At 51.1% G+C, this 22,767-nt stretch overlaps 1 protein-coding gene across 2 annotated transcripts in view; it reads left to right on the top strand.

The window, feature by feature from the left end:
• DENND2B (DENN domain containing 2B) overlaps positions 1-22,767 on the top strand; it is a 386,185-nt gene that overhangs the window by 102,845 nt on the left and 260,573 nt on the right. For both annotated transcript variants that reach the window (XM_075326680.1, XM_075326681.1), the window contains exon 2: positions 17,490-17,603. The gene's annotated coding sequence lies outside the window, so the exon portion shown is untranslated. The remainder of the gene's footprint in view (positions 1-17,489; positions 17,604-22,767) is intronic.

The raw sequence follows: 22,767 nt of genomic DNA, 5'->3' as shown, positions 1-22,767 counted from the left end.
ATGTAATGTCTGGGGTTATATCAGCACTGGAGCATTATAAGAGGGGCTGATATCAGACACATATGTAATGTCTGGAGGTTATATCAGCACTGGAGCGTTATAAGAGGGGCTGATATCAGTCACATATGTAATGTCTGGGGTTATATCAGCACTGGAGCGTTATAAGAGGGGCTGATATCAGTCACATATGTAATGTCTGGGGTTATATCAGCACTGGAGCATTATAAGAGGGGCTGATATCAGTCACATATGTAATGTCTGGGGTTATATCAGCACTGGAGCGTTATAAGAGGGGCTGATATCAGTCACATATGTAATGTCTGGGGTTATATCAGCACTGGAGCGTTATAAGAGGGGCTGATATCAGTCACATATGTACTGTCTGGGGTTATATCAGCACTGGAGCGTTATAAGAGGGGCTGATATCAGTCACATATGTAATGTCTGGAGTTATATCAGCACTGGAGCGTTATAAGAGGGGCTGATATCAGTCACATATATAATGTCTGGAGGATATATCAGCACTGGAGCATTATAAGAGGGGCTGATATCAGTCACATATGTAATGTCTGGGGTTATATCAGCACTGGAGTGTTATAAGAGGGGCTGATATCAGTCACATATGTAATGTCTGGGGTTATATCAGCACTGGAGCGTTATAAGAGGGGCTGATATCAGTCACATATGTAATGTCTGGGGTTATATCAGCACTGGAGCGTTATAAGAGGGGCTGATATCAGTCACATATGTAATGTCTGAGGTTATATCAGCACTGGAGCGTTATAAGAGGGGCTGATATCAGTCACATATGTAATGTCTGGAGATTATATCAGCACTGGAGCGTTATAAGAGGGGCTGATATCACTCACATGTGTAATGTCTGGGGTTATATCAGCACTGGAGCATTATAAGAGGGGCTGATATCAGTCACATGTGTAATGTCTGGAGGTTATATCAGCGCTGGAGCGTTATAAGAGGGGCTGATATCAGTCACATATGTAATGTCTGGGGTTATATCAGCACTGGAGCGTTATAAGAGGGGCTGATATCAGTCACATATGTAATGTCTGGAGATTATATCAGCACTGGAGCGTTATAAGAGGGGCTGATATCACTCACATGTGTAATGTCTGGGGTTATATCAGCACTGGAGCGTTATAAGAGGGGCTGATATCAGTCACATATGTAATGTCTGGGGTTATATCAGCACTGGAGCGTTATAAGAGGGGCTGATATCAGTCACATATGTAATGTCTGGAGGTTATATCAGCACTGGAGTGTTATAAGAGGGGCTGATATCAGTCACATATGTAATGTCTGGGGTTATATCAGCACTGGAGCGTTATAAGAGGGGCTGATATCAGTCACATATGTAATGTCTGGGGTTATATCAGCACTGGAGCGTTATAAGAGGGGCTGATATCAGTCACATATGTAATGTCTGGAGGTTATATCAGCACTGGAGCATTATAAGAGGGGCTGATATCAGTCACATATGTAATGTCTGGGGTTATATCAGCACTGGAGCGTTATAAGAGGGGCTGATATCAGTCACATATGTAATGTCTGGGGGATATCAGCACTGGAGCATTATAAGAGGGGCTGATATCAGTCACATATGTAATGTCTGGAGGTTATATCAGCACTGGAGCATTATAAGAGGGGCTGATATCAGTCACATATGTAATGTCTGGAGGTTATATCAGCACTGGAGCATTATAAGAGGGGCTGATATCAGTCACATGTGTAATGTCTGGGGTTATATCAGCACTGGATCGTTATAAGAGGGGCTGATATCAGTCACATATGTAATGTCTGGGGTTATATCAGCACTGGAGCGTTATAAGAGGGGCTGATATCAGTCACATATGTAATGTCTGGAGGTTATATCAGCACTGGAGCGTTATAAGAGGGGCTGATATCAGTCACATATGTAATGTCTGGGGTTATATCAGCACTGGAGCGTTATAAGAGGGGCTGATATCAGTCACATATGTAATGTCTGGAGGTTATATCAGCACTGGAGCGTTATAAGAGGGGCTGATATCAGTCACATATGTAATGTCTGGGGTTATATCAGCACTGGAGCGTTATAAGAGGGGCTGATATCAGTCACATATGTAATGTCTGGGGTTATATCAGCAGTGGAGCGTTATAAGAGGGGCTGATATCAGTCACATATGTAATGTCTGGGGTTATATCAGCAGTGGAGCGTTATAAGAGGGGCTGATATCAGTCACATATGTAATGTCTGGGGTTATATCAGCACTGGAGCATTATAAGAGGGGCTGATATCAGTCACATATGTAATGTCTGGGGTTATATCAGCAGTGGAGCGTTATAAGAGGGGCTGATATCAGTCACATATGTAATGTCTGGGGTTATATCAGCACTGGAGTGTTATAAGAGGGGCTGATATCAGTCACATATGTAATGTCTGGGGTTATATCAGCAGTGGAGCGTTATAAGAGGGGCTGATATCAGTCACATATGTAATGTCTGGGGTTATATCAGCACTGGAGTGTTATAAGAGGGGCTGATATCAGTCACATATGTAATGTCTGGGGTTATATCAGCAGTGGAGCGTTATAAGAGGGGCTGATAGTCACATGTTATGGAGGTTAGGAAGTGGATATCCTGTAATAATACAGATTGGGGGGGAGTGGGCAAATGCTGCGGAGCGCAGGGCACAAAAGTCCCCACCGCTCTGCTGACCCCATAACTGCAGAGTCCAGACCTCCTCTGGAAACATCAGCACAAACACTGCGCCCACCGGGAACTTTATGGCCAAGCAGCTGCGGCAGCCATACATCACCAAGCACAATGCCGAGCTGTACATCACCAAGCACAATACTGAGCCGTACATCACCAAGCACAATACTGAGCCGTACATCACCAAGCACAATACTGAGCCGTACATCACCAAGCACAATGCCGAGCTGTACATCACCAAGCACAATGCCGAGCTGTACATCACCAAGCACAATACTGAGCGTTGGATGGAGCAGTGTAAAGCCGCCATCACTGAACTCTGGAGGAGACACGTCCTGTGCAGGGATGGATCACGCTTCCCTATCTGCTTCTGATGGAAGAGTCTGGGTTTGGTGATGGAGGACGTCACCCCCTGACTGCACTGTGCCCCCTGTACAGATGGTCTTCAAAGCAGGAGGAGAGAAGGGGTTAATGCCGCGCAGTCCACCAGAATAAGATGTGGAAATGTGGATTGATTAATAACTCGTTTATTCCATAGGTCTTCACGTTTTGAGGTATGAAACCTCTTCCTCAGGACTAGACTATCAACAGTGCCTGTTGGTAGTCTGATCCTGAGGAAGAGGTTTCATACCTCGAAACGTGAAGACCTATGGAATAAACGAGTTATTAATCAATCCACATTTCCCCATCTTATACTGGTGGACTGCGCGGCATTAACCCCTTCTATCCTCCTGCTTTGAAGACAATGTCACCTGGGGCAGCGGCAGCCACCATTATCTCATGCTCTCTATGGTGGTTGTGACCCTTCACAACCGCATCTGGTGAGTGTATTATATTATACATTAGTCGTTTATTTATCTGATAAGACCCTATCAGCGCTTCTGCTTTCTAGCTTGTATCCCTGTACAGATGGTGGAGGAGGAGGAGGCTCCGGGCTGTGATCAGGGGGCGGCCGCCGCCTCTTAGCTCCAGTGAGGGGAAATCTTAAACTTCAGCCCAAGACATTGTGGACAATTGTAGCTTCAGCTTTGTGGGAACAGTTTGGGGAAGACCCTCTTCTGCTGTTCCAAATTACTGTGCCCAGTACACAAGGTCCATACAGACATAGAGGAGGTGGAGGGCATGACACCACACCGAGCCTGGACCCCAGCCCCATCCAAGAGCGGAGATTGTGAGCCCGGACCCCAGCCCCATCCAAGAGCGGAGATTGTGAGCCCGGACCCCAGCTCCATCCAAGAGCGGAGATTGTGAGCCCGGACCCCAGCTCCATCCAAGAGCGGAGATTGTGAGCTCAGACCCCAGCCCTATCCAAGAGCGGAGATTGTGAGCCCGGACCCCAGCCCCATCCAAGAGCGGAGATCGTGAGCTCGGACCCCAGCCCTATCCAAGAGCGGAGATCGTGAGCCCGGACCCCAGCCCCATCCAAGAGCGGAGATCGTGAGCTCGGACCCCAGCCTTATCCAAGAGCGGAGATCGTGAGCCCGGACCCCAGCCCCATCCAAGAGCGGAGATTGTGAGCCCGGACCCCAGCTCCATCCAAGAGCGGAGATTGTGAGCTCAGACCCCAGCCCTATCCAAGAGTGGAGATTGTGAGCCCGGACCTCAGCCCCATCCCAGAGCGGAGATTGTGAGCCCCGGACCCCAGCCCCATCCAAGAGCGGAGATTGTGAGCCCGGACCCCAGCCCCATCCAAGAGCGGAGATTGTGAGCTCGGACCCCAGCCCTATCCAAGAGCGGAGATTGTGAGCCCGGACCCCAGCCCCATCCAAGAGCGGAGATTGTGAGCTCGGACCCCAGCCCTATCCAAGAGCGGAGATTGTGAGCCCGGACCCCAGCCCCATCCAAGAGCGGAGATTGTGAGCCCGGACCCCAGCCCCATCCAAGAGCGGAGATTGTGAGCCCGGACCCCAGCCCCATCCAAGAGCGGAGATTGTGAGTCCAGACCCCAGCTCCATCCAAGAGCGGAGATTGTGATCCCGGACCCCAGCCCCATCCAAGAGCGGAGATTGTGAGCCCGGACCCCAGCCCCATCCAAGAGCGGAGATCGTGAGCCCGGACCCCAGCCCCATCCAAGAGCGGAGATTGTGAGCCCGGACCCCAGCCCCATCCAAGAGCGGAGATTGTGAGCCTGGACCCCAGCCCCATCCAAGAGCGGAGATCGTGAGCCCGGACCCCAGCCCCATCCAAGAGCGGAGATTGTGAGCCCGGACCCCAGCCCCATCCAAGAGCGGAGATTGTGAACCCGGACCCCAGCCCCATCCAAGAGCGGAGATCGTGAGCCCAGACCCCAGCCCCATCCAAGAGCGGAGATTGTGAGCCTGGACCCCAGCCCCATCCAAGAGCGGAGATTGTGAGCCTGGACCCCAGCCCCATCCAAGAGCGGAGATTGTGAGCCCAGACCCCAGCCCCATCCAAGAGCGGAGATCGTGAACCCGGACCCCAGCCCCATCCAAGAGCGGAGATTGTGAACCCGGACCCCAGCCCCATCCAAGAGCGGAGATCGTGAGCCCAGACCCCAGCCCCATCCAAGAGCGGAGATTGTGAGCCTGGACCCCAGCCCCATCCAAGAGCGGAGATTGTGAGCCTGGACCCCAGCCCCATCCAAGAGCGGAGATTGTGAGCCCAGACCCCAGCCCCATCCAAGAGCGGAGATCGTGAACCCGGACCCCAGCCCCATCCAAGAGCGGAGATCGTGAGCCCGGACCTCAGTCCCATCCAAGAACGGAGATCGTGAGCCCGGACCCCAGCTCCATCCAAGAGCGGAGATTGTGAGCCCGGACCCCAGCTCCATCCAAGAGCGGAGATTGTGAGCCTGGACCCCAGCCCCATCCAAGAGCGGAGATCGTGAGCCCGGACCCCAGCCCCATCCAAGAGCGGAGATCGTGAGCCCGGACCCCAGCAGCAGGGTCTGACCTCACAAATGCTCTTATCGATGAAGGGGCAAAAATTCCCACAGAAGCCTCCAAAATCTTGTAGAAATCCCAGCAGAGCGGAGCCATTATATCTGCAGAGGGGTCGATGTAGAAGGAGGACAGAGAAGCCCCCGGAGGTGGATATGGAGGGCGCACATACTTTCCTCCATATTGTCTGTGATATGCAGTAGGGATGAGGAGGGATTTGCACTTCTCACCACAGATCCTATTAGTGAACTCTACGGTCAGGACTCTGCTGCTCCTCGCCTGGTCCATGAAGAGAAGGCGTCTGCAGAAAGCCCCCCCATGCTGATATTAGAATGGTGTCATGTACAGGGGAGAATCCAACCGGCACATCCGGAATATTCAGATCTGAGCCGCTGTTACTTTGTGGCTTATAGAACACAGAACCTTTGTTTTTGGTGCCGGTCACATGAGCTCTGGAATGATACATTGTATTTAATGCTTCTTAAAGCGAGAACGCTGTAAACACTCAGCATTATGCATATATGATCAGCCGGGTATTTCCACAGCAGATCCTTTCTATAGCAATCGTCAGTATTACAGAAAAACACTACAATAATGCAGCCACTGCAGCTCATAAGCCACCCCTGCTGCTGCAGAACTTCATAGTACACTCCCCAGCTGCAGCAGAACCTCATAGTACACACCTCAGCTGCAGCAGAACCTCATAGTACACTCCCCAGCTGCAGCAGAAAATCATAGTACACTCTCCAGCTGCTGCAGAACCTCATAGTACACACCTCAGCTGCAGCAGAACCTCATAGTACACTCCCCAGCTGCAGCAGAAAATCATAGTACACACCTCAGCTGCAGCAGAACCTCATAGTACACTCCCCAGCTGCAGCAGAAAATCATAGTACACACCACAGCTGCTGCAGAACTTCATAGTACACTCCCCAGCTGCAGCAGAACCTCATAGTACACACCTCAGCTGCAGCAGAAAATCATAGTACACTCCCCAGCTGCTGCAGAACTTCATAGTACACACCTCAGCTGCTGCAGAACCTCATAGTCCATACCTCAGCTGCTGCAGAACCTCATAGTACACACCTCAGCTGCAGCAGAAAATCATAGTACACACCCCAGCTGCTGCAGAACTTCATAGTACACACCTCAGCTGCAGCAGAAAATCATAGTACACACCCCAGCTGCTGCAGAACGTCATAGTACACACCTCAGCTGCTGCAGAACCTCATAGTACACACCTCAGCTGCAGCAGAACCTCATAGTACACACCTCAGCTGCAGCAGAAAATCATAGTACACTCCCCAGCTGCTGCAGAACTTCATAGTACACTCCCCAGCTGCAGCAGAACCTCATAGTACACACCTCAGCTGCAGAAGAAAATCATAGTACACTCTCCAGCTGCTGCAGAAAATCATAGTACACACCTCAACTGCTGCAGAAAATCATAGTACACACCTCAGCTGCTGCAGAACCTCTTAGTACACACCTCAGCTGCAGCAGAAAATCATAGTACACTCTCCAGCTGCAGCAGAAAATCATAGTACACTCCCCAGCTGCTGCAGAACCTCATAGTACACACCCCAGCTGCTGCAGAAAATCATAGTACACTCTCCAGCTGCTGCAGAACCTCATAGTACACACCTCAGCTGCAGCAGAAAATCATAGTACACTCCCCAGCTGCAGCAGAAAATCATAGTACACTCTCCAGCTGCTGCAGAACCTCATAGTACACACCTCAGCTGCTGCAGAACTTCATAGTACACACCTCAGCTGCAGCAGAAAATCATAGTACACTCTCCAGCTGCTGCAGAACTTCATAGTACACACCTCATCTGCTGCAGAACTTCATAGTACACACCTCAGCTGCAGCAGAAAATCATAGTACACACCCCAGCTGCTGCAGAACTTCATAGTACACTCTCCTGCTGCAGCAGAAAATCATAGTACACTCTCCAGCTGCTGCAGAACCTCATAGTACACACCTCAGCTGCAGCAGAAAATCATAGTACACTCTCCAGCTGCTGCAGAACCTCATAGTACACACCTCAGCTGCAGCAGAAAATCATAGTACACTCCCCAGCTGCTGCAGAACTTCATAGTACACTCTCCAGCTGCTGCAGAACCTCATAGTACACACCTCAGCTGCAGCAGAAAATCATAGTACACTCCTCAGCTGCTGCAGAACTTCATAGTACACACCTCAGCTGCTGCAGAACGTCATAGTACACACCTCAGCTGCAGCAGAAAATCATAGTACACTCCTCAGCTGCTGCAGAACTTTATAGTACACACCTCAGCTGCTGCAGAACTTCATAGTACACACCTCAGCTGCTGCAGAAAATCATAGTACACACCTCAGCTGCTGCAGAACGTCATAGTACACACCTCAGCTGCAGCAGAAAATCATAGTACACTCCTCAGCTGCTGCAGAATTTTATAGTACACACCTCAGCTGCTGCTGAACTTCATAGTACACACCTCAGCTGCTGCAGAAAATCATAGTACACACCTCAGCTGCTGCAGAACCTGATAGTACACACCTCAGCTGCAGCAGAAAATCATAGTACACACCTCAGCTGATGCATGTCCTCATCATACAGACCTCAGCTGCTGCAGAACCTCATAGTACACTCCCCAGCTCCTGCAGAACCTCATAGTACACTCCCCAGCTCCTGCAGAACCTCATAGTACACTCCCCAGCCCCTGCAGAACCTCATAGTACACACCTCAGCTGCTGCAGAACCTCATAGTACACTCCCCAGCTCCTGCAGAACCTCATAGTACACTCCTCAGCTCCTGCAGAACCTCTTAGTACACACCTCAGCTCCTGAAAAACCTCATAGTACACTCCCCAGCACCTGCAGAACCTCATAGTACACACCTCAGCTCCTGCAGAACCTCATAGTACACTCCCCAGCCCCTGCAGAACCTCATAGTACACTCCCCAGCTCTTGCAGAACCTCATAGTACACTCCCCAGCCCCTGCAGAACCTCATAGTACACACCTCAGCTGCTGCAGAACCTCATAGTACACACCTCAGCTGCTGCAGAACCTCATAGTACACTCCCCAGCTGCTGCAGATCCTCATAGTACACTCCCCAGCCCCTGCAGAACCTCATAGTACACTCCCCAGCCCCTGCAGAACCTCATAGTACACACCTCAGCTCCTGCAGAACCTCATAGTACACTCCCCAGCCCCTGCAGAACCTCATAGTACACTCCCCAGCCCCTGCAGAACCTCATAGTACACACCTCAGCTTCTGCAGAACCTCATAGTACACTCTCCAGCCCCTGCAGAGCCTCATAGTACACTCCCCAGCTGCTGCAGAACCTCATAGTACACTCCCCAGCTCCTGCAGGACCTCATAGTACACACCTCAGCTGCTGCAGAACCTCATAGTACACACCTCAGCTGCTGCAGAACCTCATAGTACACACCTCAGCTGCTGCAGAACCTCATAGTACACACGTCAGCTGCTGCAGAACATCATAGTACACTCCCCAGCTGCTGCAGAACCTCATAGTACACACCCCAGCTGCTGCAGAACCTCATAGTACACTGCTCAGCTGCTGCAGATCCTCATAGTACACACCTCAGCTGCAGCAGAAAATCATAGTACACTCCCCAGCTGCTGCAGAACCTCATAGTACACACCTCAGCTGCAGCAGAAAATCATAGTACACTCCCCAGCTGCTGCAGAACTTCATAGTACACACCTCAGCTGCTGCAGAACCTCATAGTACACTCCTCAGCTGCTGCAGAACCTCATAGTACACACCTCAGCCTCAGCTGCTGCAGAAAATCATAGTACACACCTCAGCTGCTGCAGAACTTCATAGTACACACCGCAGCTGCTGCAGAACTTCATAGTACACACCTCAGCTGCTGCATAAAATCATAGTACACACCTCAGCTGCTGCAGAACTTCATAGTACACACCTCAGCTGCTGCAGAAAATCATAGTACACTCCCCAGCTGCTGCAGAACCTCATATTACACACCTCAGTTGCAGCAGAAAATCATAGTACACACCTCAGTTGCTGCAGAACTTCATAGTACACACCTCAGCTGCAGCAGAAAATCATAGTACACTCCTCAGCTGCTGCAGAACTTCATAGTACACACCTCAGCTGCAGCAGAAAATCATAGTACACACCTCAGTTGCTGCAGAACTTCATAGTACACACCTCAGCTGCAGCAGAAAATCATAGTACACTCCTCAGCTGCTGCAGAACTTTATAGTACACACCTCAGCTGCTGCAGAACTTCATAGTACACACCTCAGCTGCTGCAGAACTTCATAGTACACACCTCAGCTGCTGCAGAAAATCATGGTACACACCTCAGCTGCTGCAGAACTTCATAGTACACACCTCAGCTGCTGCAGAACTTCATAGTACACAACTCAGCTGCTGCAGAAAATCATAGTACACACCTCAGCTGCTGCAGAACTTCATAGTACACACCTCAGCTGCTGCAGAAAATCATAGTACACTCCCCAGCTGCTGCAGAACCTCATAGTACACACCTCAGCTGCAGCAGAAAATCATAGTACACACCTCAGCTGCTGTATGTCCTTATCATACAGACCTCAGCTGCTGCAGAAACTCATAGTATACTCTCCAGCTGCTGCAGATCCTCATAGTACACTCCTCAGCTCCTGCAGAACCTCATAGTACACACCCCAGCCCCTGCAGAACCTCATAGTACACACCTCAGCTCCTGCAGAACCTCATAGTATACTCCCAAGCCCCTGCAGAACCTCATAGTACACACCTCAGCTCCTGCAGACCCTCATAGTACACTCCCCTGCCCCTGCAGAACCTCATAGTACACACCTCAGCTCCTGCAGAACCTCATAGTACACACCCCAGCTGCTGCAGAACCTCATAGTACACTCCCCAGCCCCTGCAGAACCTCATAGTACACTCCCCAGCTGCTGCAGAACCTCATAGTACACTCCCCAGCTCCTGCAGGACCTCATAGTACACTCCCCAGCCCCTGCAGAACCTCATAGTACACACCTCAGCTCCTGCAGAACCTCATAGTACACTCCCCTGCCCCTGCAGAACCTCATAGTACACACCTCAGCTCCTGCAGAACCTCATAGTACACACCTCAGCTGCTGCAGAACCTCATAGTACACACCTCAGCTGCTGCAGAACCTCATAGTACACACCTCAGCTGCTGCAGAACCTCATAGTACACACCTCAGCTGCTGCAGAACCTCATAGTACACACCTCAGCTGCTGCAGAACCTCATCATACACACCTCAGCTGCTGCAGAACCTCATAGTACACACTTCAGCTGCTGCAGAACATCATAGTACATTCCCCAGCTGCTGCAGAACATCATAGTACACACCCCAGCTGCTGCAGAATCTCATAGTACACACCTCAGCTGCAGCAGAAAATCATAGTACACTCCCCAGCTGCTGCAGAACTTCATAGTACACACCTCAGCTCCTGCAGAACCTCATAGTACACACCTCAGCTCCTGCAGAACTTCATAGTACACACCTCAGCTGCTGCAGAACTTCATAGTACACACCTCAGCTGCTGCAGAACTTCATAGTACACACCTCAGCTGCTGCAGAAAATCATAGTACACACCTCAGCTGCTGCAGAACTTCATAGTACACACCTCAGCTGCTGCAGAAAATCATAGTACACACCTCAGCTGCAGCAGAAAATCATAGTACACACCTCAGCTGCTGCATGTCCTCATCATACAGACCTCAGCTGCTGCAGAAACTCATAGTATACTCCCCAGCTGCTGCAGAACTTCATACTACACACCCCAGCTCCTGCAGAATCTCATAATACACTCCCCAGCCCCTGCAGAACCTCATAGTACACTCCCCAGCCCCTGCAGAACCTCATAGTACACACCTCAGCTCCTGCAGAACCTCATAGTACACTCCCCTGCCCCTGCAGAACCTCATAGTACACACCTCAGCTCCTGCAGAACCCCATAGTACACTCCTCAGCTCCTGCAGAACCTCATAGTACACACCTCAGCCCCTGCAGATCCTCATAGTACACTCCCCAGCTGCTGCACGACCTCATAGTACACACCTCAGCTCCTGCAGAACCCCATAGTACACTCCCCAGCTCCTGCACGACCTCATAGTACACACCTCAGCTGCTGCAGAACCTCATAGTACACACCTCAGCTGCTGCAGGACCTCATAGTACACACCTCAGCTGCTGCAGAACCTCATAGTACACACCTCAGCTGCTGCAGAACATCATAGTACATTCCCCAGCTGCTGCAGAACATCATAGTACACTCCCCAGCTGCTGCAGAACCTCATAGTACACACCCCAGCTGCTGCAGAATCTCATAGTACACACCTCAGCTGCAGCAGAAAATCATAGTACACTCCCCAGCTGCTGCAGAACTTCATAGTACACACCTCAGCTCCTGCAGAACCTCATAGTACACACATCAGCTCCTGCAGAATTTCATAGAACACCTCAGCTGATGCAGAACTTCATAGTACACACCTCAGCTGCTGCAGAACTTCATAGTACACACCTCAGCTGCTGCAGAACCTCATAGTACACTCCCCAGCCCCTGCAGAACCTCATAGTACACACCTCAGCTTCTGCAGAACCTCATAGTACACTCTCCAGCCCCTGCAGAGCCTCATAGTACACTCCGCAGCTGCTGCAGAACCTCATAGTACACTCCCCAGCTCCTGCAGGACCTCATAGTACACACCTCAGCTGCTGCAGAACCTCATAGTACACACCTCAGCTGCTGCAGAACCTCATAGTACACACCTCAGCTGCTGCAGAACCTCATAGTACACACCTCAGCTGCTGCAGAACATCATAGTACACTCCCCAGCTGCTGCAGAACCTCATAGTACACACCCCAGCTGCTGCAGAACCTCATAGTACACTGCTCAGCTGCTGCAGATCCTCATAGTACACACCTCAGCTGCAGCAGAAAATCATAGTACACTCCCCAGCTGCTGCAGAACCTCATAGTACACACCTCAGCTGCAGCAGAAAATCATAGTACACTCCCCAGCTGCTGCAGAACTTCATAGTACACACCTCAGCTGCTGCAGAACCTCATAGTACACTCCTCAGCTGCTGCAGAACTTTATAGTGCACACCTCAGCTGCTGCAGAACCTCATAGTACACACCTCAGCCTCAGCTGCTGCAGAAAATCATAGTACACACCTCAGCTGCTGCAGAACTTCATAGTACACACCTCAGCTGCTGCAGAACTTCATAGTACACACCTCAGCTGCTGCAGAAAATCATAGTACACACCTCAGCTGCTGCAGAACTTCATAGTACACACCTCAGCTCCTGCAGAACCTCATAGTACACTCCTCAGCTGCTGCAGAACTTTATAGTGCACACCTCAGCTGCTGCAGAATCTCATAGCACACACCTCAGCTCCTGCAGAACCTCATAGTACACACCTCAGCTGCTGCAGAACCTCATATTACACACCTCAGCTGCAGCAGAAAATCATAGTACACACCTCAGTTGCTGCAGAACTTCATAGTACACACCTCAGCTGCAGCAGAAAATCATAGTACACTCCTCAGCTGCTGCAGAACTTCATAGTACACACCTCAGCTGCAGCAGAAAATCATAGTACACACCTCAGTTGCTGCAGAACTTCATAGTACACTCCTCAGCTGCAGCAGAAAATCATAGTACACACCTCAGCTGCTGCAGAACTTCATAGTACACACCTCAGCTGCTGCAGAACTTCATAGTACACACCTCAGCTGCTGCAGAAAATCATGGTACACACCTCAGCTGCTGCAGAACTTCATAGTACACACCTCAGCTGCTGCAGAACTTCATAGTACACACCTCAGCTGCTGCAGAACTTCATAGTACACAACTCAGCTGCTGCAGAAAATCATAGTACACACCTCAGCTGCTGCAGAACTTCATAGTACACACCTCAGCTGCTGCAGAAAATCATAGTACACTCCCCAGCTGCTGCAGAACCTCATAGTACACACCTCAGCTGCAGCAGAAAATCATAGTACACACCTCAGCTGCTGTATGTCCTCATCATACAGACCTCAGCTGCTGCAGAAACTCATAGTATACTCTCCAGCTGCTGCAGATCCTCATAGTACACTCCTCAGCTCCTGCAGAAACTCATAGTACACACCCCAGCCCCTGCAGAACCTCATAGTACACACCTCAGCTCCTGCAGAACCTCATAGTATACTCCCCAGCCCCTGCAGAACCTCATAGTACACACCCCAGCTGCTGCAGAACCTCATAGTACACTCCCCAGCCCCTGCAGAACCTCATAGTACACACCTAAGCCCCTGCAGATCCTCATAGTACACTCCCCAGCTGCTGCAGAACCTCATAGTACACTCCCCAGCTCCTGCAGGACCTTATAGTACACTCCCCAGCCCCTGCAGAACCTCATAGTACACACCTCAGCTCCTGCAGAACCTCATAGTACACACCTCAGCTGCTGCAGAACCTCATAGTACACACCTCAGCTGCTGCAGAACCTCATAGTACACACCTCAGCTGCTGCAGAACCTCATAGTACACACCTCAGCTGCTGCAGAACCTCATAGTACACACCTCAGCTGCTGCAGAACCTCATCATACACACCTCAGCTGCTGCAGAACCTCATAGTACACACCTCAGCTGCTGCAGAATCTCATAGTACACACCTCAGCTGCAGCAGAAAATCATAGTACACTCCCCAGCTGCTGCAGAACTTCATAGTACACACCTCAGCTCCTGCAGAACTTCATAGTACACACCTCAGCTGCTGCAGAACTTCATAGTACACACCTCAGCTGCTGCAGAAAATCATAGTACACACCTCAGCTGCTGCAGAACTTCATAGTACACACCTCAGCTGCTGCAGAAAATCATAGTACACTCCCCAGCTGCTGCAGAACCTCATAGTACACACCTCAGCTGCTGCATGTCCTCATCATACAGACCTCAGCTGCTGCAGAAACTCATAGTATACTCCCCAGCTGCTGCAGAACTTCATACTACACACCCCAGCTCCTGCAGAATCTCATAATACACTCCCCAGCCCCTGCAGAACCTCATAGTACACTCCCCAGCCCCTGCAGAACCTCATAGTACACACCTCAGCTGCTGCAGAACCTCATAGTACACTCCCCAGCCCCTGCAGAACCTCATAGTACACACCTCAGCTCCTGCAGAACCTCATAGTACACTCCCCTGCCCCTGCAGAACCTCATAGTACACACCTCAGCTCCTGCAGAACCCCATAGTACACACACCAGCTGCTGCAGAACCTCATAGTACACTCCACAGCCCCTGCAGAACCTCATAGTACACACCTCAGCCCCTGCAGATCCTCATAGTACACTCCCCAGCTGCTGCAGAACCTCATAGTACACTCCCCAGCTCCTGCACGACCTCATAGTACACACCTCAGCTGCTGCAGAACCTCATAGTACACACCTCAGCTGCTGCAGGACCTCATAGTACACACCTCAGCTGCTGCAGAACCTCATAGTACACACCTCAGCTGCTGCAGAACCTCATCATACACACCTCAGCTGCTGCAGAACCTCATAGTACACACCTCAGCTGCTGCAGAACATCATAGTACATTCCCCAGCTGCTGCAGAACATCATAGTACACTCCCCAGCTGCTGCAGAACCTCATAGTACACACCCCAGCTGCTGCAGAATCTCATAGTACACACCTCAGCTGCAGCAGAAAATCATAGTACACTCCCCAGCTGCTGCAGAACTTCATAGTACACACCTCAGCTCCTGCAGAACCTCATAGTACACACATCAGCTCCTGCAGAATTTCATAGAACACCTCAGCTGATGCAGAACTTCATAGTACACACCTCAGCTGCTGCAGAACTTCATAGTACACACCTCAGCTGCTGCAGAAAATCATAGTACACACCTCAGCTGCTGCAGAACTTCATAGTACACACCTCAGCTGCTGCAGAAAATCATAGTACACACCTCAGCTGCTGCAGAACTTCATAGTACACACCTCAGCTGCTGCAGAATCTCATAGTACACACCTCAGCTGCAGCAGAAAATCATAGTACACACCTCAGCTGCTGCATGTCCTCATCATACAGACCTCAGCTGCTGCAGAAACTCATAGTATACTCCCCAGCTGCTGCAGAACTTCATACTACACACCCCAGCTCCTGTAGAATCTCATAATATACTCCCCAGCCCCTGCAGATCCTCATAGTACACACCTCAGCTCCTGCAGATCCTCATAGTACACTCCTCAGCTCCTGCAGAACCTCATAGTACACACCTCAGCCCCTGCAGAACCTCATAGTACACTCCTCAGCTCCTGCAGATCCTCATAGTACACTCCTCAGCTGCTGCAGAACCTCATACTACACACCCCAGCTGCTGCAAAGCCTCATAGTTCACACCCCGGCTCGTGCAGAACCTCATAGTGCACTCCCCAGCTCCTGCAGAACCTCATAGTACACTCCCCAGCCCCTGCAGAACCTCATAGTACACACCTTAGCTGCTGCAGAACCTCATAGTACACACCTCAGCTGCTGCAGAACCTCATAGTACACTCCCCAGCTCCTGCAGAACCTCATCATACACACCTCAGCTCCTGCAGAACCTCATAGTACACTCCCCAGCCCCTGCAGAACCTCATACTACACACCTCAGCTCCTGCAGATCCTCATAGTACACACCTCAGCTGCTGCAGAACCTCATAGTACACACCTCAGCTGCTGCAGAACCTCATAGTACACACCTCAGCTGCTGCAGAACCTCATAGTACACACCTCAGCTGCTGCAGAACCTCATCATACACACCTCAGCTGCTGCAGAACCTCATAGTACACTCCCCAGCTGCTGCAGAACATCATAGTACACTCCCCAGCTGCTGCAGAACCTCATAGTACACACCCCAGCTGCTGCAGAATCTCATAGTACACACCTCAGCTGCAGCAGAAAATCATAGTACACTCCCCAGCTGCTGCAGAACTTCATAGTGCACACCTCAGCTGCTGCAGAACTTCATAGTACACACCTCAGCTGCTGCAGAAAATCATAGTACACACCTCAGCTGCTGCAGAACTTCATAGTACACACCTCAGCTGCTGCAGAACCTCATAGTACACACCTCAGCTGCTGAAGAAAATCATAGTACACACCTCAGCTGCTGCATGTCCTCATCATACAGACCTCAGCTGCTGCAGAAACTCATAGTACACACCTCAGCTCCTGCAGAATCTCATACTACACACCCCAGCTGCTGCAAAGCCTCATAGTTCACACCCCGGCTCGTGCAGAACCTCATAGTACACTCCCCAGCCCCTGCAGAACCTCATAGTACACACCTCAGCTGCTGCAGAACCTCATAGTACACACCTCAGCTCCTGCAGAACCTCATAGTACACTCCCCAGCAGAACCTCATAGTACACACCTCAGCTGCTGCAGAACCTCATAGTACACACCTCAGCTCCTGCAGAACCTCATAGTACACACCTCAGCTGCTGCAGAACCTCATAGTACACACCTCAGCTGCTGCAGAACCTCATAGTACACACCTCAGCTGCTGCAGAACCTCATAGTACACACCTCAGCTGCTGCAGAACCTCATAGTACACACCTGAGCTGCTGCAGAACCCCATAGTACACCCCTCAGCTGCTGCAGAACCTCATAGTACACACCTCAGCTGCTGCAGAGCCTCATAGTACACACCTCAGCTGCTGCAGAACCCCATACTGCACCTCAGCCTCTGTAAATCGTGAGTGCTGTATGGAATTGACATTATGAGTAACATTAGTATAGCATTGCAGCTGTTTGCCCTTTGTTGGTTTCTTCCTCTTATTTGCTGACGTCTCGCCTCTTTTGCAGGCCTGAGAGTCCTGTCTCCAGACCGGTCACGCTTGTGTCTTCCGCTAGTAGAAGGATGATTGGGTCCCCGCAGCCTTCTGTTATTTAACTGCTTATTTCTGAGCCCAAATCAAGGTAAGATCCCATTTCTGTTCCTTGTGTTCCCAGTAGCCTTTTATTTTTCACAAAGCCCAGTAAATGCATATTTATTATTAATATACAGCACAAGCCGAACAGCAAGATTTTGTGCCTTTCTGGGCTGTCTGCCACCGCTGCATCCAGCCTCACATGGCACAATGTGCGGACCTGTTCTTACCTGTTACATTACATTTCCCTGGAGCACCCGCTGCTTCCTACTTACTGACTGTGTCAGCTCTGCTATACTGCCCTCAGCTCTGCTATACTGCCCTCAGCTCTGCTATATACTGCCCTCAGAACTGCTATACTGCCAACAGCTCTGCTATACTGCACTCAGCTCTGCTATTCTGCCCTCAGAACTGCTATACTGCACTCTGCTCTGCTATATACTGCACTCAGCTCTGCTATATACTGCACTCAGCTCTGCTATATACTGCACTCAGCTCTGCTATACTGCACTCAGCTCTGCTATACTGCACTCAGCTCTGCTATATACTTCCTTCAGAACTGCTATACTGCACTCCGCTCTGCTCTGCTATACTGCACTCAGCTCTGCTATACTGCACTCAGCTCTGCTATACTGCCCTCAGCTCTGCTCTGCTATACTGCACTCAGCTCTGCTATACTGCCCTCGGCTCTGCTCTGCTATACTGCCCTCAGCTCTGCTCTGCTATACTGCCCTCAGCTCTGCTCTGCTATACTGCCCTCAGCTCTGCTATACTTCACTCAGCTCTGCTCTGCTATACTGCACTCAGCTCTGCTATACTGCCCTCAGCTCTGCTCTGCTATACTGCCCTCAGCTTTGCTATACTTCACTCAGCTCTGCTCTGCTATACTGCACTCAGCTCTGCTATACTGCCCTCAGCTCTGCTCTGCTATACTGCCCTCAGCTCTGCTATACTGCCCTCAGCTCTGCTCTGCTATACTGCCCTCAGCTCTGCTATACTGCCCTCAGCTCTGCTATACTGCCCTCAGCTCTGCTCTGCTATACTGCCCTCAGCTCTGCTATACTGCCCTCAGCTCTGCTATACTGCACTCAGCTCTGCTATACTGCCCTCAGCTCTGCTATATACTGCCCTCAGCTCTGCTCTGCTATACTGCCCTCAGCTCTGCTATACTGCCCTTAGCTCTGCTATACTGCCCTCAGCTCTGCTATACTGCCCTCAGCTCTGCTCTGCTATACTGCCCTCAGCTCTGCTATACTGCCCTCAGCTCTGCTATACTGCCCTCAGCTCTGCTATACTGCCCTCAGCTCTGCTCTGCTATACTGCCCTCAGCTCTGCTATACTGCCCTCAGCTCTGCTATACTGCCCTCAGCTCTGCTATATACTGCCCTCAGCTCTGCTCTGCTATACTGCCCTCAGCTCTGCTATACTGCCCTTAGCTCTGCTATACTGCCCTCAGCTCTGCTATACTGCCCTCAGCTCTGCTATATACTGCCCTCAGCTCTGCTATACTGCCCTCAGCTCTGCTATATACTGCCCTCAGCTCTGCTATACTGCCCTCAGCTCTGCTATACTGCCCTCAGCTCTGCTCTGCTATACTGCCCTCAGCTCTGCTATACTTCACTCAGCTCTGCTCTGCTATACTGCACTCAGCTCTGCTATACTGCCCTCAGCTCTGCTCTGCTATACTGCCCTCAGCTTTGCTATACTTCACTCAGCTCTGCTCTGCTATACTGCACTCAGCTCTGCTATACTGCCCTCAGCTCTGCTCTGCTATACTGCCCTCAGCTCTGCTATACTGCCCTCAGCTCTGCTCTGCTATACTGCCCTCAGCTCTGCTATACTGCCCTCAGCTCTGCTATACTGCCCTCAGCTCTGCTCTGCTATACTGCCCTCAGCTCTGCTATACTGCCCTCAGCTCTGCTATACTGCACTCAGCTCTGCTATACTGCCCTCAGCTCTGCTATATACTGCCCTCAGCTCTGCTCTGCTATACTGCCCTCAGCTCTGCTATACTGCCCTTAGCTCTGCTATACTGCCCTCAGCTCTGCTATACTGCCCTCAGCTCTGCTCTGCTATACTGCCCTCAGCTCTGCTATACTGCCCTCAGCTCTGCTATACTGCCCTCAGCTCTGCTATACTGCCCTCAGCTCTGCTCTGCTATACTGCCCTCAGCTCTGCTATACTGCCCTCAGCTCTGCTATACTGCCCTCAGCTCTGCTATATACTGCCCTCAGCTCTGCTCTGCTATACTGCCCTCAGCTCTGCTATACTGCCCTTAGCTCTGCTATACTGCCCTCAGCTCTGCTATACTGCCCTCAGCTCTGCTATATACTGCCCTCAGCTCTGCTATACTGCCCTCAGCTCTGCTATATACTGCCCTCAGCTCTGCTATACTGCCCTCAGCTCTGCTATACTGCCCTCAGCTCTGCTCTGCTATACTGCCCTCAGCTCTGCTATATTGCACTCAGCTCTGCTCTGTTATACTGCCCTCATCTCCGCTATACTGCCCTCAGCTCTGCTCTGCTATACTGCACTCAGCTCTGCTATACTGCCCTCAGCTCTGCTATACTGCCCTCAGCTCTGCTCTGCTATACTGCACTCAGCTCTGCTATACTGCCCTCAGCTCTGCTATATACTGCCTTCAGCTCTGCTACACTGCCCTCAGCTCTGCTATACTGCCCTCAGCTCTGCTCTGCTATACTGCCCTCAGCTCTGCTCTGCTATACTGCACTCAGCTCTGCTATACTGCCCTCAGCTCTGCTATACTGCCCTCAGCTCTGCTCTGCTATACTGCCCTCAGCTCTGCTATACTGCCCTCAGCTCTGCTATACTGTCCTCAGCTCTGCTCTGCTATACTGCCCTCAGCTCTGCTCTGCTATACTGCACTCAGCTCTGCTCTGCTATACTGCCCTCAGCTCTTCTCTGCTATACTGCACTCAGCTCTGCTCTGCTATACTGCCCTCAGCTCTGCTATACTTCACTCAGCTCTGCTCTGCTATACTGCCCTCAGCTCTGCTCTGCTATACTGCCCTCAGCTCTGCTCTGCTATACTGCCCTCAGCTCTGCTATACTGCCCTCAGCTCTGCTATACTGCACTCAGCTCTGCTATACTGCCCTCAGCTCTGCTGCATCCACCTCAGATGTTTGGCTAATATAAGTGTAGCTTTCCCTCTATTCTGTGCCCTGTCTGCTCCTGTACAGGACTCTGACCCATGTTATCTCCTGATCATTGCTCTGCTAGCCGCTCTGCAGCAGAGAGGCTCGTCCTGCACGGAGCAGCTGACACAAGCCGCAGACAGAGCAAGATGGAGACCCGTCTGCTGCACGCATCAACCACAGCTCAGCTCTGCTTGTCAGCTCAGCTGTGCGCCTGCAGGCGAGAGACAAGCTGATAGAGCATTGATGTAAAACCACTTTTTGGTACCATACGGTCACGCTGCTCCCACAGCAGCTCTATAGGGTTGAGGTCTGGTGACTGGGCCCCTCCATTACAGATAGATACCAGCTGCCGGCTTCTTCCCTATATAGTTCATGTATAATTTGGAGGTTGCTTTGGGTCATTGTCCTGTTGTAGGATGAAATTGGCTCTAATCAAGCGCTGTGCACAGGGTATGGCATGGCGTTGTAAAATAGAGTGATAGCCTTCCTTATTCACAATCCCTTTTACCTTGTACAAATCTCCCACTTTACCAGCACCAAAGCAACCCCAGACCATCACATTACCTCCACCATGCTTGACAGATGGCGTCAGGCAGTCTTCCAGCATCTTTTCAGTAGTTCTGCATCTCACAAATGTTCTTCTGTGGGATCCAAACACCTCACACTTGGATTCGTCTGTCCATAACACTTATTTCCAATCTTCCTCTGTCCAATGTCTGTCCTTTTGCCCATATTAATCTTTTCCTTTTATTAGCCAGTCTCAGATATGGCTTTTTATTTGCCCCTCTGCCCTGAAGGCCGGCATCCCGGAGTCGCCTCTTCACTGTAGACGGTGACACTGGTGTTTTGCGGGTGCTATGTAATGAAGCTGCCAGGTGAGGACCTGTGAGGCGTGGATTTCTCACACTAGAGACTGTAATGTACTTGTCTTGTTGCTCAGTTGTGCAGCGCGGCCACCACTTCCCTCTACTCTGGTTACAGCCTGTTTGTGCTCTCCTCAGTTGTGCAGCGCGGCCTCCACTTCTCTCTACTCTGGTTACAGCCTGTTTGTGCTCTCCTCAGTTGTGTAGCGCGGCCTCCACTTCTCTCTACTCTGGTTACAGCCTGTTTGTGCTCTCCTCAGTTGTGTAGCGCGGCCACCACTTCCCTCTACTCTGGTTACTGCCTGTTTGTGCTCTCCTCTGTTGTGCAGCGCGGCCTCCACTTCTCTCTACTCTGGTTACAGCCTGTTTGTGCTCTCCTCAGTTGTGTAGCGCGGCCTCCACTTCTCTCTACTCTGGTTACAGCCTGTTTGTGCTCTCCTCAGTTGTGCAGCGCGGCCTCCACTTCTCTCTACTCTGGTTACAGCCTGTTTGTGCTCTCCTCAGTTGTGCAGCGCGGCCTCCACTTCTCTCTACTCTGGTTACAGCCTGTTTGTGCTCTCCTCAGTTGTGTAGCGCTGCCTCCACTTCTCTCTACTCTGGTTACAGCCTGTTTGTGCTCTCCTCAGTTGTGCAGCGCGACCTCCACTTCTCTCTACTCTGGTTACAGCCTGTTTGTGCTCTCCTCAGTTGTGCAGCGCGGCCTCCACTTCTCTCTACTCTGGTTACAGCCTGTTTGTGCTCTCCTCTGTTGTGCAGCGCGGCCTCCACTTCCCTCTACTCTGGTTACAGCCTGTTTGTGCTCTCCTCAGTTGTGCAGCGCGGCCTCCACTTCCCTCTACTCTGGTTACAGCCTGTTTGTGCTCTCCTCAGTTGTGCAGCGCGGCCTCCACTTCCCTCTACTCTGGTTACAGCCTGTTTGTGCTCTCCTCAGTTGTGCAGCGCGGCCTCCACTTCTCTCTACTCTGGTTACAGCCTGTTTGTGCTCTCCTCTGTTGTGCAGCGCGGCCTCCACTTCTCTCTACTCTGGTTACAGCCTGTTTGTGCTCTCCTCAGTTGTGCAGCGCGGCCTCCACTTCCCTCTACTCTGGTTACAGCCTGTTTGTGCTCTCCTCAGTTGTGCAGCGCGGCCTCCACTTCCCTCTACTCTGGTTACAGCCTGTTTGTGCTCTCCTCAGTTGTGCAGCGCGGCCT

This window comes from Anomaloglossus baeobatrachus, chromosome 10, assembly GCF_048569485.1.
Source record: "Anomaloglossus baeobatrachus isolate aAnoBae1 chromosome 10, aAnoBae1.hap1, whole genome shotgun sequence".
In the NCBI taxonomy this organism is placed as follows: Eukaryota; Metazoa; Chordata; class Amphibia; order Anura; family Aromobatidae; genus Anomaloglossus; species Anomaloglossus baeobatrachus.
This window is presented reverse-complemented; position numbering and strand designations above follow the sequence as displayed.